Source organism: Vespa velutina, chromosome 10, assembly GCF_912470025.1.
Source record: "Vespa velutina chromosome 10, iVesVel2.1, whole genome shotgun sequence".
Taxonomy (NCBI): Eukaryota; Metazoa; Arthropoda; class Insecta; order Hymenoptera; family Vespidae; genus Vespa; species Vespa velutina.
Window position 1 is genome coordinate 394,712 of NC_062197.1, and position 15,086 is coordinate 409,797.

The 15,086-nt window shown below is 44.4% G+C and overlaps 1 long non-coding RNA gene across 1 annotated transcript; it reads left to right on the top strand.

Annotated features, from left to right (window-relative positions):
• Nucleotides 1-591: 591 nt before the first annotated feature.
• On the top strand, nucleotides 592-15,024 carry LOC124952682. Its single transcript, XR_007101976.1, has 3 exons — nucleotides 592-819; nucleotides 11,563-11,983; nucleotides 14,973-15,024. It is a non-coding gene; the product is annotated as an uncharacterized LOC124952682 (long non-coding RNA).
• Nucleotides 15,025-15,086: the final 62 nt, after the last annotated feature.

Consider the following 15,086-nt stretch of genomic DNA (forward strand, 5'->3'; position numbering starts at 1 on the left):
CGTAGGCTCCCTAAATAACGTCGCATTAAAGGTTGCGTCGGCGATTACAAAACCGTTAAAAGCATTGAGGGAGATCGAAAATATCATCGAAGCCCGAGTATCAATGGGGAGGTCTTTGGACAGCCTACTGTGGCCTTCGAGGAGAGGCGGGGAGGATTGGGTGGCGATGCACGTAAAACGCGGACAGATGCCATTGCACCTTTTAGGTCCATCGACGCACGCGCTCTCTCTCTCTCTTTCACACATGCACACACATGCTCGGTCGGTGTGGTTGCCGGTTCTGGCACAATGCCAATCTATCGCCCTCGCGGCATCCCTCTCTCTTTCGCAGATTCCAGCAGATGCTGGCGTACAGTGTACGGGGCTAAAGGGACGAAAAGAAGAGAAGAGTAGGGAAGGGGAGAAGAGGGCTTTGCTAGTTTTGTCTAGGAGGGGTTGAGTTTCGTGCTTACAATGAGTCGCACGGGCAGGTGTGGATTCCCCTTCGGCCGTTCGTGACGGGCGCGTGCCCCACACGAGCGGGGGCGGGCTTGAAGCGCTCTCCCTCTCCTTTTCTTTCGTCTTCTCTTCCTAGCTCTTCCTCGAGAGGAGAGAACCCTACGAACGTCTTCGAAGGGATGCTCTTTCGTCTTTGGGATAGGAGGAGGCTGCTTGCTGTTTGCTGCTGCTGCTGCTGCTGCTGCTGCTGCTGCTGCTGACGACCGGAAGACCTTGGCGGAAAGACGTCACGTGCGGCCCTTGCATCCGATTACCATTTTGAAAGAACACGACGAGGAGACTTCTTGCTTCGAAGAGGGTTAGAAGTAGAACCGTATGTAGGTACGATCATATATGTCGATAGGTGTACACCTTTATACGTATGCGTGTAGGAAAAAAGAAATGCAACCTCCTGTCGATCGATCGTCGTTTACTTCCGTCGTCGCTAGCTTTGGAACTTCTTGAAGGGCGGCGTTAGAACCACGCCAAGCCCTTTCTTTTTATCTTTCTCTATCGTTTAGGGCCCACCCCAAGAAGCAGTACCACCGGATATATCAGGGTGTACGCACGGCGTTGCTCGTTACTCTCGTTAGAAATGCCCTTTTGTCGGGCAAAAGGCGTCTACCTACCACGTGTCTATTTTCCTTCTTTCATCCTTTTTTATTTCTTCCTTTTCTCTTCCAAACTTCTTCCATTTCATTCGAAACTCCAGGTTCGATCGAAGAAACGCGCGCACCCCTTCTCGTATATCTCAACGGTCATCTCGCCAACGAGAGTTCGAAGGATGGATGCCGGGGTGAAGGCATGTGTGTACGAAGAATAATAAGGGTAGAGAAGAGAAACGTCCATGTGCTCTTTCGCGGAATGCTTACGTTCCCCTTTCGTTTGAGATTTCAAAACGGACGCGTGCCATCGACGCTAAAAGTCGTTCCAGGACGAAGAAACAGAAGGGCGAGCTTAGGATGAAAATAGATCGAGTGGCGCGGGAGGATTCTTTACCTCTTCTACGAAAGAGAAAAACATTAAGGTTTCCCTTGAAATGTGTTTCTCTCCCTTTCGATTAACTTCCAAGATTTATAACTGGAAAGAAAATTTCCTAGGTACAATGTTTTTTACATTCTCGAAGGACACTTTTCTTGAACGCACGTTACGTATCGATAATGTCGGTTACGAAGGAAACTCGTTTGTCCAGCGGAAAGAAACAAAAGATCGCCGCTTCCTGCGGTCAAGTGCAGCCGCCTTCGAGACGAAGTAGTTTGCTAATAAGGACCGGCAAAAATGGAACAGCCGGTGCTCAGGATCGTGTTACAGGATCGTACCGAAATTCAAAAGTGCTTCTCTCTCCTCTCCAAACAGCAACCGCGTTCTTTCTTTTTCCCTTCTTCACGGTGATACGCTTCGAAGGAAACGTTTCTTAAGGAAAGAAATTTGTTTTACGACTTTTCTACGAATTTTCGACGACAATTGGACGATACGATGAATCTACGAATGATAGTAGAAACGTTACCGAAACGTTTTCCTTTTTTTTTTTTTTTTCTTTTTTTTTCTTTTTTTTCTTTCGTAGATCCGAATGATCGAAAAAAGATCCGTCGAAGAGTTAAGATTCGCCATAACGAGAAAAGATTTCTTAGGCAGGAGCAGATGTCGCTTTATCGAAAGGTACATCTCTCTTCGTGACAACCCTCTCCTTTTCGAAGAGCCACCCTCTCGAGAAGACGGAACGGAGATCGGTATTGTAATCCGCAAGAACAAAACCAACTGGAGGCATGTTCGTTCGAGGAGAAAAAGAATAGGCATCTCGGATGTCTGCATCCGGTTGGTCATTTCCGGCACGCGCGAAGACACGTGGCTTTATTGCCCCCTGCCGTTGTACTATTAGCGACTAGCCCCTTCCTCGAGGATCCATCCCAGAGGGGAGAAAAGTATTTTCTTTTAAGGACCCACAAAAATTAGAAAGCATCCTGTCACTAAACACGATCCGAAGAAATCCTCTTGGATCTTGGCCACTCGAAGATGAGATCTGCAAGCGTGAGTCTGACCGCGCCCTCGTCCGGACTAAAATATTATTCGAAACGTTGCTATCCAGTCCTTTTTATAAATAGTTTCGAAGAAATAATATCGTGAGCTTTTTCGAAGGAGCGATCGTTTAAGAAATTATTACTTAGAAGGATGGAAAAGAGAATGAAAAAGGAAAAAAATCGTAGTCGGAGTGAAAAAATCGATTAACGTAGAGGATGAACCAAGAGAAGAAAGAAGGGATGAGATACTTTTAAAGATCCTCTTTTTATGAGGAATCTGTGTTCGTATCGGTGGGTACACTTGTGCTTGCCGTTTGCGCAAGGCATTCCGCACTTGCCGCGTTCTCCTTCGTCCTTATACGGTACGCGTAGCATGAATGGTCGACGGACTTGAATAGAGAAGATTTCACAAAGAAGCGGCCAAAGAAACCGACAAAGGAGCCTGGTACTTCTTTTGTCGTGGAGGGTCTCGCAGTCGAGGTGACACAGAGAGCATAGATAGAAAGAGTCGGTGAGTCTGCCAAGATTCCTCTGCCGTGCTGAAGATCGAGAGACGGAATCTCGTTCTCCCTGGAACGCGATCATCGTGCAGCCACAAAATGCCGTCCGTCTACTGCCTTCGCGTAGAATTTTCTTCGGCGAACTAGCGAGAGAAAAAGGGAGAAGGAACGATGTTCTTCGAATAAAGGCGGAAGAAATGTGTGGACAGGTGAGGGGACGACGGCCCCCATTGATTCGCCTACGAATTTTTGCATCTGTCCCCGTGGTTTGATCTTCGGACCTACTTTTCCGAGAAGCGTGCCACGAGATTCGATCCTCGTCTTTTAAAGAATCTTCGATCTTTCAGGGAGGTATTTTCTATACCCTATATACCCTGTCGTTCCGACGAACGCCAAGACTACCATGATATTTTTCCACAAGAAGGATGGAAAAAGTTTATTAATCTCGTAGTAATTGTATTGAGGGGCCTACAATAAATGGTACTACTTGACGCTTCGAGACGGACAGACGGACGAGACAATACGATGCGAATGAACGCGGCCTGAATAATTTCCGGAAGAGGCCGATGCCTCCGGTCTTCGACCACGACTCCTTTCTTCCGGCCGGAGGCAAGGGCAATGAATGAAGTTTCGCGACAATGCAAATTCACCCCCAAGAAAAGGGTTGCAATTAGAGCGCACGCGCATTGGCCCTTCGAGTGTCGCGCGCGTGCATCTGCTCCGCATCTGCGGACAGATGCGTCGTCCTCTCTCTTCGTCTCTCTCTCTTTCTCTCTTCTGACGCACAAGAGAGACGACAGACGAGTCGAAATGAGAGAGAGAGAGAGAGAACGTCGACTCGTTCGGGAGACCGCCTCGACGAATGCCCGGAAATGAAATTCTAAACACCCTCTCCTAAACCTTCATCTTCCTTCTCTTTCTTTCCAGTTCTCTCTTCTTTCATATTTTGAACAATACCAAAAAGAAATTGACTGTACAACGTGCGAGCTCATGGGCGGTGCAACGATCGCGCGTTTCACGAGGATGAAGTTACCACATTGTCTCTTTCTCTTTTTTATTATGTTTTATTTCCATCGTAGGATACACGCGAAGGCGTTGACACGGGAGCTTTCTCAAATTCGCAAGAGGCGATCTTTGGCAGCTGAAAGACGTGGGAATCGCATTTTGTATCGATCCTCGTAGCGAATGCAAAAAGTATTTCTCATAAAGTCTCATTGGGTGAACATCTGCGATCGACACCCGCTAAACCGATTTACACGTCCTTTTATTATTTATATCACGAAGTAAAAATTAGGTTTTTCGATAAATTTAAGAAGATAGGTATCTTATTTATCGATTTGAGACTCTAAGACGTTAATAATTGCCTTCTACGCACCCTTCGTGAATGACGCGCGAAGAGTTTAATGACAGACGTGAAAGTTGTAAGTGCCCGGTTGAAAGGATCGAATGACCGACTAATTAAAGTGAATCTATGTAGTATATCAACGGTTTTAGTGGACCCGACGCTGTAAAACTGATACCTTAAATACAGCCTCCTAACTTCTTCTCACGCGATTGAGTCGTTGGTAAGCGTTAAGACGAAACTGGCGTTTTGCTGGCGTGTAATTAAACGTCGTACGTCAAGGATTCGAATACTCAAAGAATATTCCTAGCATCGTTTCTTATTTCAATGTTCGATCAACTTCTCTCGAGATCTATTCGTGGTGACGAAAGTTTGGAAATAATTTACAGTTTCTAGTATTATTTTTAGAAAAAGGGACACTCCAGAATTGGAGTAGAATTGGAGAAGGGTGCGCGACGAGAACTCCTACTTTTGCCGACAAACTCGAGATTTTCGACAAAACATCAACACACTCGCCTCTTCCTCGAATTTTCTTTGAGCCACCGACAACGACGACGTTTATGTTCGCAAAGAAAGTAATTCTTCGCCGTACAGAAATAGAGTCTTCCGATATGGAAAATGTTTTTCCTGTTTGTTCCTTTACTTTTAGATAAAAGGGCAAAAAAACGCTTTACGAACTTTCTTCAACTACTATGGATTCCAAACGAGACGACAAATACTTCCTTTTAGTTATTTTTCCTATTGGGTAATTAAAGATCAAGATATTTACGCGTGAATCAACGAATTCGAAAGCAAAGCCAAACTTTAATTACCTTGGAAATTATCTATCGGATCTGATCGAAATTAAAACGGTATCAAAGGGTCATTTAATTTCACGGCAATAATTCTTGGAGCGTGGAAGCACTTACCAGTTAAATATTTTTCCAACCATAGTAATAGGCAATAGGCCGAAAACTTTATAAGGCAGATGGCACGAAAGTACCTACTCACTCCAAAAAACACATGCTCTTAGGCCACGTGGTCCGCGGTTACACCCATGGGTGACGGTCCAACCCCCGTCTTACGTATGCTTACATGACGCGGATAAACATGCTCTCTCGCTCTCTCTCTCTCTCTCTCTCCCTCCTTATCGTTCTCCGCACGAGGCGAACCGATTCAATCTTCCTAATGGCATCGTGTTCCTTGCCACGGGCTAATACGATGTATCATGCACCCTAATGGCCAATGGACTGGTACCTGATTATTTTGACCGAGACGATGCGTGGGCCGGCAGGTGGTGAACTCTATCTTCCCTTCTCTCTCTCTCTCTCTCTCTCTCTCTCTCTCTCTCTCTCTCTCTCTATTTCTTCGCAGTAGGTGAGATCTTTTTAATAAAAACGTTTTGTTTGCCGTATAATCGATAACCAACGTGATATTTTGTTTCACGGCTTTCCATTCGAGAAAATACAAGCGAGGTATTTAATACGAATGAATAGGGAAAAGGTAAAAGGGTTGCTCATTTTTGGTAGACAAAGAATCGGTCAAAAAAGAGACGTAGAATCAATAAGATTTGATTTACAAGATCCAACAAAGTGATGGCGGTCTTTTTTACGGTCGATCACGCCCCCGAGCGTTGAGCCTAATTGACACCGACGTAACTGGCACCTTGACTGCCTCGAAGGGCTTCTCCATCACGGTCCTCTCGACGTTCCAACGTTTCGCTCGCGGTGTCGAGCTACGATTGTGAGACTAAAGACCGGTTTCGTAATCGGTTTTAAAGGCGCTTCGACCCTCCTTTTTCTCCTCCTTCTCCACACCTTATGCCCTTAGTCACGAACCATTCGCATTTCCTGCGAAAAGTTCTAACTCTAATACAATTGTCTATGAGCCAATCGTCGTTAAAGTCAATTGTGGCGATCAATACGTATTGGAAAAAAAAAAGTAGGCAATTGGAAGAATGTGGCGCGCGCATATTGTAAACACGCGTAACGTAGATAAGAGCGGATGGTGTCCTTCAAAAATTCTTTGAGATAGAATAAGGACAGGAGGAGAAAGGGAGAAAGAAAGGAAGGAAGGAAGGAAGGAAGGAAGGAAAAACCGACCTGCGCTCTCGAATCTTTATCCCGAGATCTCACTCGTATCGTCTCTAAACAAGGACTAATCCGAAAGCACGACAAACGGATACGATAAAAATATCATGGATGGTTTTACGTAGAGAGCACGTCCCGTTGTACGTGCTCGAGGGTGAAAGCCGTGATAACGAACAAACAAAACCGGTTTGTGATAAACAGCGTCATACAACAGGTCGGAGGACTCATTGACAAATACGACGGCCGAAAAACGTGTTCCGTAAAGCGACAGAGATTGACGCGTCCAAAAGCGAAAATCAAGTACAAAGTATAAAAGTCAACGAGTTTGGACAAAATCGTATTTTCCTCTTTGCCTGTTGATAAAAACTAATAAAAAAATTGTCACGGTTGTAATAAAATCAGCATTATTTTCGAATAGTAGCGATAGATGTTTCGTCGAACGGTAACGGTGCTTCTACGTTGCCGTCGATATGATCGGAGATAGCGTTATTTGCCAATTTGGCAGGTGACAAAGTAGGTGACGCGTCGGTGAGGATCGCGCATATAGCGACAGCACACCTTGTGGCATTTGTAAATATAGAGCGGATCCCATGAGAATCGGCATAGATAATGCGAGGGAAACTTTGTGCATACACGTAACGTGCGTCGGAATCTTTATCTCTTAGCGATATCGAGCAAGCATCGTTCGGATATCGGTGAACGTGAGATAAGGCGAAGAAGAAGGGAGTTTCCTGCGAACGCTTCCTTCGATGCGACGCCTCTTTCGATAACGTCCTATTCTCTCATTCTTCTAAGTATAATTACAAATATTAATCTTCAAAGATATTGAAAAACTAAATTTACGATCGGGGTCGGGACAAATTAGTCATAGTCGCGTCGATAACGATCTTAATCCGCGGGATAAATTAAAAGAAAAAAGAAAAAAACAAAAAAAAAAAAAGAAAAAAAAGAAAAGAAAAGTAGAGTATCGATGAACGTTTAACACGTTTTATACTACGGCTTATTTACGAGCTTGGTGACGCGGCAATAGGGAACCGTCTCGCGGCCGAGGCGCGAAGGGGCATCGAATATCGTTAGAAACCAATGCCTGGGAATTTTAACGTCAAGCAGATTAAACGCGATAATACGGACTATTATTACGCGCGGCCCTCGTATGATGTATATTGCGGTTTCGTCATTGAAAAAAATCTATAATCCTCGCCTCGCGCTAGACGCTCGGTGTAAAGATATGCCACTGTGTATAATAGCTCAATGTTTCTAATAACCGGTTTCGACCATTTAACTAATGCGTGTATTAAACGATCGGACTTTCGATAGCACTGTCTCTGGAGGTACTCGCAACTATCCGATCGCGGAACGAACCTGACTTACCGATTCCAATTTTCAAAGACCCCATTTTATCGAACGCCTTTCTGTCTCACTTCGTCCATTGTTTCCACGAGACAATATGCTCTAGCGAGAAATGATTTTTTCGTATTGATCTCTAGCGAGATAAAAATTCGCATCGTTTAGATGAATATCGATTTGTTACTTTTATGCATAACGTCTATTCATTCCAACTGACAGTTCCGTAAGGTGAAACAATTCTACTTATATCGCTGATAAATCGATTGCAATCGAATGTCCTTTGTCTTGTTCATTGAAACTCGTTTAATGTAGGTATTAAAAAAAAAAAGGAAAAAAAAAAAAAAAAAAGAAAAGAAAAAAGAACAAGAAGAAGCAGTAAGAACATACGAATCGATCGATTCCAGTGTCATCGATACGTACATTCAAAGATGCTAGCTAAAACCGCAAGGTTTACTACCCTCCTCTTTGTGATTTCAACCGCAACCAGCTATCTTCTCACCTTTCCTCTCGCTGTTTGTTCTCTAACCGCAAGATTGAGCGCATTAATCCCGGCTCATCGTTGGTCTCTCTACCGGTCGGCGTACCTCGTTTGGCAAGAAACAGGATAAAGCGTTTAAAAGAGGAGAGGAATAGAGATAAAGGGAGAGAGAGAGAGAGAGAGAGAGAGAGAGAGAAACGCGCTACGATGTTTCGTCGTCGATGGCTCCAAAAATGTTGATCCTAATCTCCGTCTGGTACGGATAAAATACACGTGCGCTCGTGCTAACATTGGCATTAACCGTAAAACCGCAGACTTAATATTTACTTCGGTCCATTTTATGACCCACCATCGTATATTTAAGTTCTCTAATGACCCTGCCCGGACAGAGGGCTCTTCATCGACGTGGTTTTCTTCGGTGGCGCATTAGAATTCAAATCGATATATATATATATATACACATACATACATATATATATATATATATATATATTTATACAAATTCCAAGATCGTTAGAATTCGCTGATTCCAGCAGCGAAATTTTCGGAATCCTTGCAAATTAGACGGTTCCCCTGTAGAACTTCGAAAAACTCGAATTATCGAGCAATTTACATTCGTTTATCGACCCTTGCGAAATGGTACAATTCTCAAACGTCCGTTGAAGATAATCGAATCTTGTTAGAAAAGTATTCATTATAAAAGGTGTCGATAATCGTTTCGAATCATCAACGTTTCGATATTTTGTCGAAGTGCACTGGTGCACGACCGTACGTGACGAGCGAATAATTCACGGGAATGACAGCTTCGGTATTTATCGATCAGGCTCGATAACGCACAGTCGCGTTTGACGCTCGTGAGACTTTTATCGCGCGGCATGTGCTCGAAACCTCGACAAAAATACTACTGTTCTGCAGCCCTATCGACGAAGAAAGGTATAAAGGCATCACTGTAAAACGACGAAACGTGCTCGAACGAGATCGGCGATTCCAATAAACGAGCCTTGTTTGCGCGAGTTTAGTCCTTTACGACGGCCCAATTTTTCTCCAACGGCTTCCTCGATCACGCTCTCTTTGTCACGATCCTAACTCCCGGAACTCGATGCTTTCGGAGGACGTTGAACCCACTTTTATGATATTTTTTCATGCCTCGCGATATTCTCGTTCAGCGCGTGCACGCGCCAGGAAATATTTGAAAAATGAAGTATCAGGCCAACTTTGTTCTTTTTTTTTCTCTCTATCCAAGTATTCGATCTAACAAAGAGGATCAAATGTATTTTATCGTTTCCTTTAGATTATAACGAGAGAAAAAGATCGAGGATTTGGATCAGATAAAAGCATTTTATCTGTTATATCATTCGGATACTCAGAATAATAGACTCGAAAACAGAGCGGTGATCGTCCGGATTAATTAAGCTCCGTTTGTTCGCGAACACGTTCGATCTCGTTTACGAAGAATCACGAAGGAAACGGCATTACGTTATTTAGAACGGTCTCTCGGCATAGCCGAGGTCGGTACCAGGAGCGCTCCGCCAAAGGAAGATGATGGATCGTTGGCATTAGATAGGACGTTGGTCTTTCATGAGAAACGTCGGTCAACCGGACTGATAGACGAGGCGCGTCTTAATAATGCCATTGAGAATTTGACGAGTACGTAATATGTTTCGCGAGTGAAGTCGAAGAAATTGAGGAAATTGTCCCATCTTCTCGATCGTTTAAATAAATGAAAAATAAAAGTAGCAAAAAAAATTCGATAGATCAAAGCCATCCATCCGAGCACGTCGCATCGTTAGATTCTTTTTAATAATACATTACTCCTCTTCGTATTAATCAGCTTGGAAATATAAATCAAAGGAAGGACCGTGAGCGTGAACGCGGAAATATGCTAATACTTGGTAGACGGATGGCAAGGCAAACAAAGATTTCACACGAAACTCAGGGAGAACTCGGCAGCTCTTTCTTGTTTTTACGTCGTCGCTCTCTCTCCCTTTCTCCCTCCCTCCCTCTCACTCACTCTCTCGTTCTCTCGTCGACGCGCAACTCGGTTGCATATCGTGGTACAAAGAACTGGTTGGTTGCTTCGTAGAAACGGGAGGAAGACTGGTCTGGCTCGAGAACTAGACGCGACGGTTGCTGCTCTACCATGCCGACTTCTTCTTCTTCTTCTTCTTCTTCTTCTTCTGCTTCTTCTACTTCGGCCGTTTCTCTGCATATCCGGCTAGTGACAAAATGAAGTTGGTCCCGTGATTGGGTAGTGCAACATTGGTTCTCGGCTCACGCAGACCTTCCCTTCTTTTCCATCTATTCTTTTCTCTACTTTGTTGACGTTCCTACCGACACAGTCATCTTCGTTTTTAGCTTTCACCATCCCTCGGAAGAACGTGTCACTGTTCCCTTTTACCCTTTGAAATTTACATTTCAAGCTCGACAACGACAACCACGACCGCGGGACACTTCTTTGTCTTCCGCGAGCGAGGCGTCGCAGCGAGATGAGAGGTATCATCGTCGTCGCTAAGAGCTAAAAGAGAGGAAGAGAGAGAGAGAGGAAGGGTTCTGGAAGAAGCCTAAGACGAGACAAGGACCGGTCGGAAACGCAAAGCGGAAAAAGGTGAGAGACTGGGAGAAAAGTTGAAGGGATAACGCGCATTAGGGGTCGTTATAATGGGCCAGTGAGTGTCTTCGCAGGCACAGGTGACTGTGGGAATGACCGTTGAGGCTTAGACAGGTTGAGGCTGGTCCCTTCGAAAGACCGTTAGACGTGTGAAAAACGTATACGATAATCCGTGCAAGTATTACTCTTTCGAAGGAATCTTATTAAATTGTTTTTCAGTTTTTTTTACCCAATTTTCAAACGATAGAAATGATTTTTACTTCCAAGAAGAATAATATCGATTTAAGGTATCCTTAATAATACTTTTTCATATCGTGCCTGATGTATAGGGTCGGTAAAATCACAATAAAGAAGGAAGGAGTAAGGTTACGAGTGCATCTGCTCGTGGCATAGCCGTGGGTGTTGGTGGCCAGGTGTCGGGAACTTTTCCAAACGATCATCGTCTTATACGATTCAGTGGCGCGTTAATTGATCGGTCGCGCCGTCGATCGTCCTGCTGCCCAGAAGGGACGGCGCCTATTCTCTCTCTCTCTCTCTCTCTCTCTCTCTCTCTCCCTCTCTCTCCTCCTTTCCTCTGCATTAGAAGGAGCAATGGACGGATGTGACTGGAAGGATTGGCGATTTGACTCGCGAGCAGAATTTGTTTGGCCTCGTTAAACGAGCGTACACCGGAAAGCCGGCGTTGTTTTTGATTTCACGGTTTAAAATATCCTTCTCTTTCAGGATACCCACCGCAAAGAAAGGGCTCGTCAAACGTTCTCGTTCAAAGGATCGACGAGCAAGAAAAAAGGAAAAAGGAAAAAGAAGAGAACACGTGAGAAGCAGAAAACGAAACTCGTAGTCTATCGCGTTTACAATCTTCTAAGAAGCTTTCGTAAGAGAGTTTAAGCAAGATCTAGGAGCTGAAAAGCCACGGAGAACGGGAGCGATATCGTTGGCAGTAGCATTTCGGAAGGCAATCGCGATTTTACTACGACACGTTACGTTATCCTTTAGGTCTTTCTAAAGGCCCCTTTAAAAACGATTTAACAGATTGGCCGATTTGCGTCTGGCCAATAGTTTACGCGAGCGTACGGTGTGTGTTTTCGAGATAGCTACCGTGACAGCTGAACGAGACCACGAGACAGGAGGAGGAGGAGAGTACGTAAGTACCTACGTACACGTAAATTTCACGTTCTCTCGCGTGACACAGTGCCATAGTTTGGCGTGTCAGCGAGTATAAGCTAACCGAAGTTAGCGCGAGAGAGTGTCCAGGCAATTAGGAGCGCCGGTACCGCGGAATTCAAGTAAGCTTACCTCTCTCGAATAGACTCGAGGCGAGCAACAACGGGGCGCCCAAAGAGTGGACACTCGTTGGCGTGAGCACGTGCGCGCGCACACACAAAAGAGAGAGAGAGAGAGAGAGAGAGAGAGAGAGATAAGGCGGCGATTAGAGGTTCAGCATTCGGATCGCGCTTCAATGAGGTGGAACCGGGCGCATTGTCGCCCGTAAATTACGTGAATTTTCTTGCAATATCGCCGTAGGCCAACGATACGAGGCGCCGGCTCGTCCAGACTCGCCGGCTCTCTTTCCCTCTTTCTTTTCTAAGCGTGCGCACGTGCGACGTAACTTCACCTGATCGCGAGTGCTCGTAATTAAACGACGAAACTCGACCCTCCGAGATTTCACTCTCTTTCAACGCTTCGTTGAGTTTATTAAATAAATCATCGAATAAGAACCGGCCGTGGGGGAAAACGTAGAAACATAGCTGTATTAATATCGTGCGATATCTTTATCTTTTTAATTAAGTGATTTTTTGAAATATATCTAATCTAAAAAATGCTTCGATAATTACACATATTTATTTAACGTAGCAAATACAAAGCGTTATCGAGGAGTCGTTTAATAATTTCTCCGATTTGATCCGCTGTTATGTTGGGTGCGGAAACGCGTGGTCGTCGATGGGTCTCCACGTAACGTAGAAAATATTCGTCGACTTTGTGATCAGCCTGTGGAACGATCAAAGACAACAGGTTTAACGCTATACGTTTCGGCGAAACATAATTTTCGCCGTCTGATGCAACGTCGGTCACTGGCAATAATCGTGCAAGATTTATCTCGACTGCACGCGCACCGCCAATAACAACGAGTCAATAATAACTCGTACTACGACTAATCGGCCGACCGATATCCTTCCATTTCTCTTCTCTCCTTGATTGGTAGATACACAGACGTATGAGTATCGATAAGGAGAATATAATTGTAGGCTCGCACCTCGATCGACCTGAAACTCAGTTTGCGAATCGATCGATAGATCGATCGGTCTTTCGTACAAATCATTCGTGATACTTTCGTTTCCTATCCGACTTCCCTTCCTTGCGTTTCTCCTTGCGTAGACCCAACAAAGCGATAACGGTATCGTAGAAATCGCTTAGGAATTCTTTATCGACTAAACTATTTATGTAAGTTTGATCCTTGTAATCAACGTTACTCACATACATACATACATACATACATACATACATATATATATATATATATGCAAATTGAATGAGAAAGATTGGGACGAGGGATTTGGAAAGTGAAATCAAAACAAACTGTCCGTCTTTCGATCGTCCTAGTACGGTTTATCGAGTATTGGATATACAATCGTTGTGTCGTAGCGTTAACTCGAGAAGAATATAAACACGAACGAACGAAGAACGTTCGATATAAAGCGTCGCAGATCGTGGGACCAAATTGCATCGGGGCGATTAATAATCCCAAGAGAGAAAGGACGGGGAAGGGCGGTCGATGACAAAGAAAAGCACGAGTAAGTAAACGATCAAGGCGACAGTCCCACGAGCATTGTGTACACACGGTGTCGCGTTAGTTGGCAAGTGGCAGACACGGTGGGTTCATTAAGAACGCATTCCAGGGTGTCCCCGAGTCTCTCTCTCTCTCTCTCTCTTTCTCTCTCTCTCTCTGTCCTAGCACTTATCTCGCTATAACCACTCACTTACGGCGCCGTACTGTCCCGAGCGGCGAAGAGAGCGGTTCAGACTCCTTCCTCCTCCTCCTTTTCCTCCTCCTTCGAACGCTTCTCCGCTCTCCTACGCACATGTGTTTACGCTCACGACTAGAACTTTGAACGGTCGAACGCGAGCGTCAAGTCGATAGATCTATCATGATCTCGGTGAAAGAAATTACGTAACTCGGAGTAACTCGTATTATGTATATACATTGATTTTTGCAGATATCGTTTCTACAGATTCGAATCTACTGGACATATATATATATATATATATACACGTATATATTTAATAATTTAAAGGATATTTTTCTTTTATAAGATCATGCACGTAATCGTGACGTAACGTGCAAGAATCTTTCGTATCTCGTGGACCCTTTCCCTTTTTCAATCCACCTATTAATTTGCCTTTCTCTCTTTCTGATTCGAATCTCCGCGATGGCGGGACCCGTTAGTCACTACTCTTGGGCCTTCTCGACGGTTTTTTATTTTTCTTTCTTTTTTTTCATCGTCCGATTTTCGCAATAACAATTTCACCCGTGGTCGCACGCACGTACGCAACTCGCGCGCACTCGCATGATCGAACTCCCGGCCATTGTCTCTCGTGCGCTTGGAGAAAGTGTGACCCTAATAGCTGGGGGAATGATTAGAGGAATCGCGCTGCTCCAATCGCCATACGCCATCGCACCCACTCGCCCAAACACGAGCTCGAAACTCGTCGAGACTTTTCTTTTATCGTGGCGGCGATCACCATGTTCTATCTCCATCGATATTCTTGCAAAGGACTCTTTTCGAACGATATCGCTCCTAACAGCTATATATACATATATATATATATATATATATATATATATATATATATCGGATCTTTAGAGATTTTTCAGACTATTCCGAAGATATTATAATTCATTAACACCTTGTATATTTTCGAGTTCGAACGAATCGTAACTCGCTTTCCTTATCGGGACTGCACGCGAGTAAAAATTCGTAAAATCGTATACTAGTCGTACTTTAAAATTACGAATCGTTTCCGATCGTAAGTCGAACGTGTTTGGACGTCGAAAATAGGGAGAGAGCAAAGTTTAAACGAGTCTCTCCATGCGCCGAATGCATAAACGTATTAACATATGAATTTCCGATAAGTATTCCAGGATATAAAGCAGGCGAGATACGCGTAGCGTATAACTAATGTCCGTGTCTAGTAGTAGCATGCGCTACTCGAGCATGCACATGAAAGTCGTCTCGGATAATCTGAAC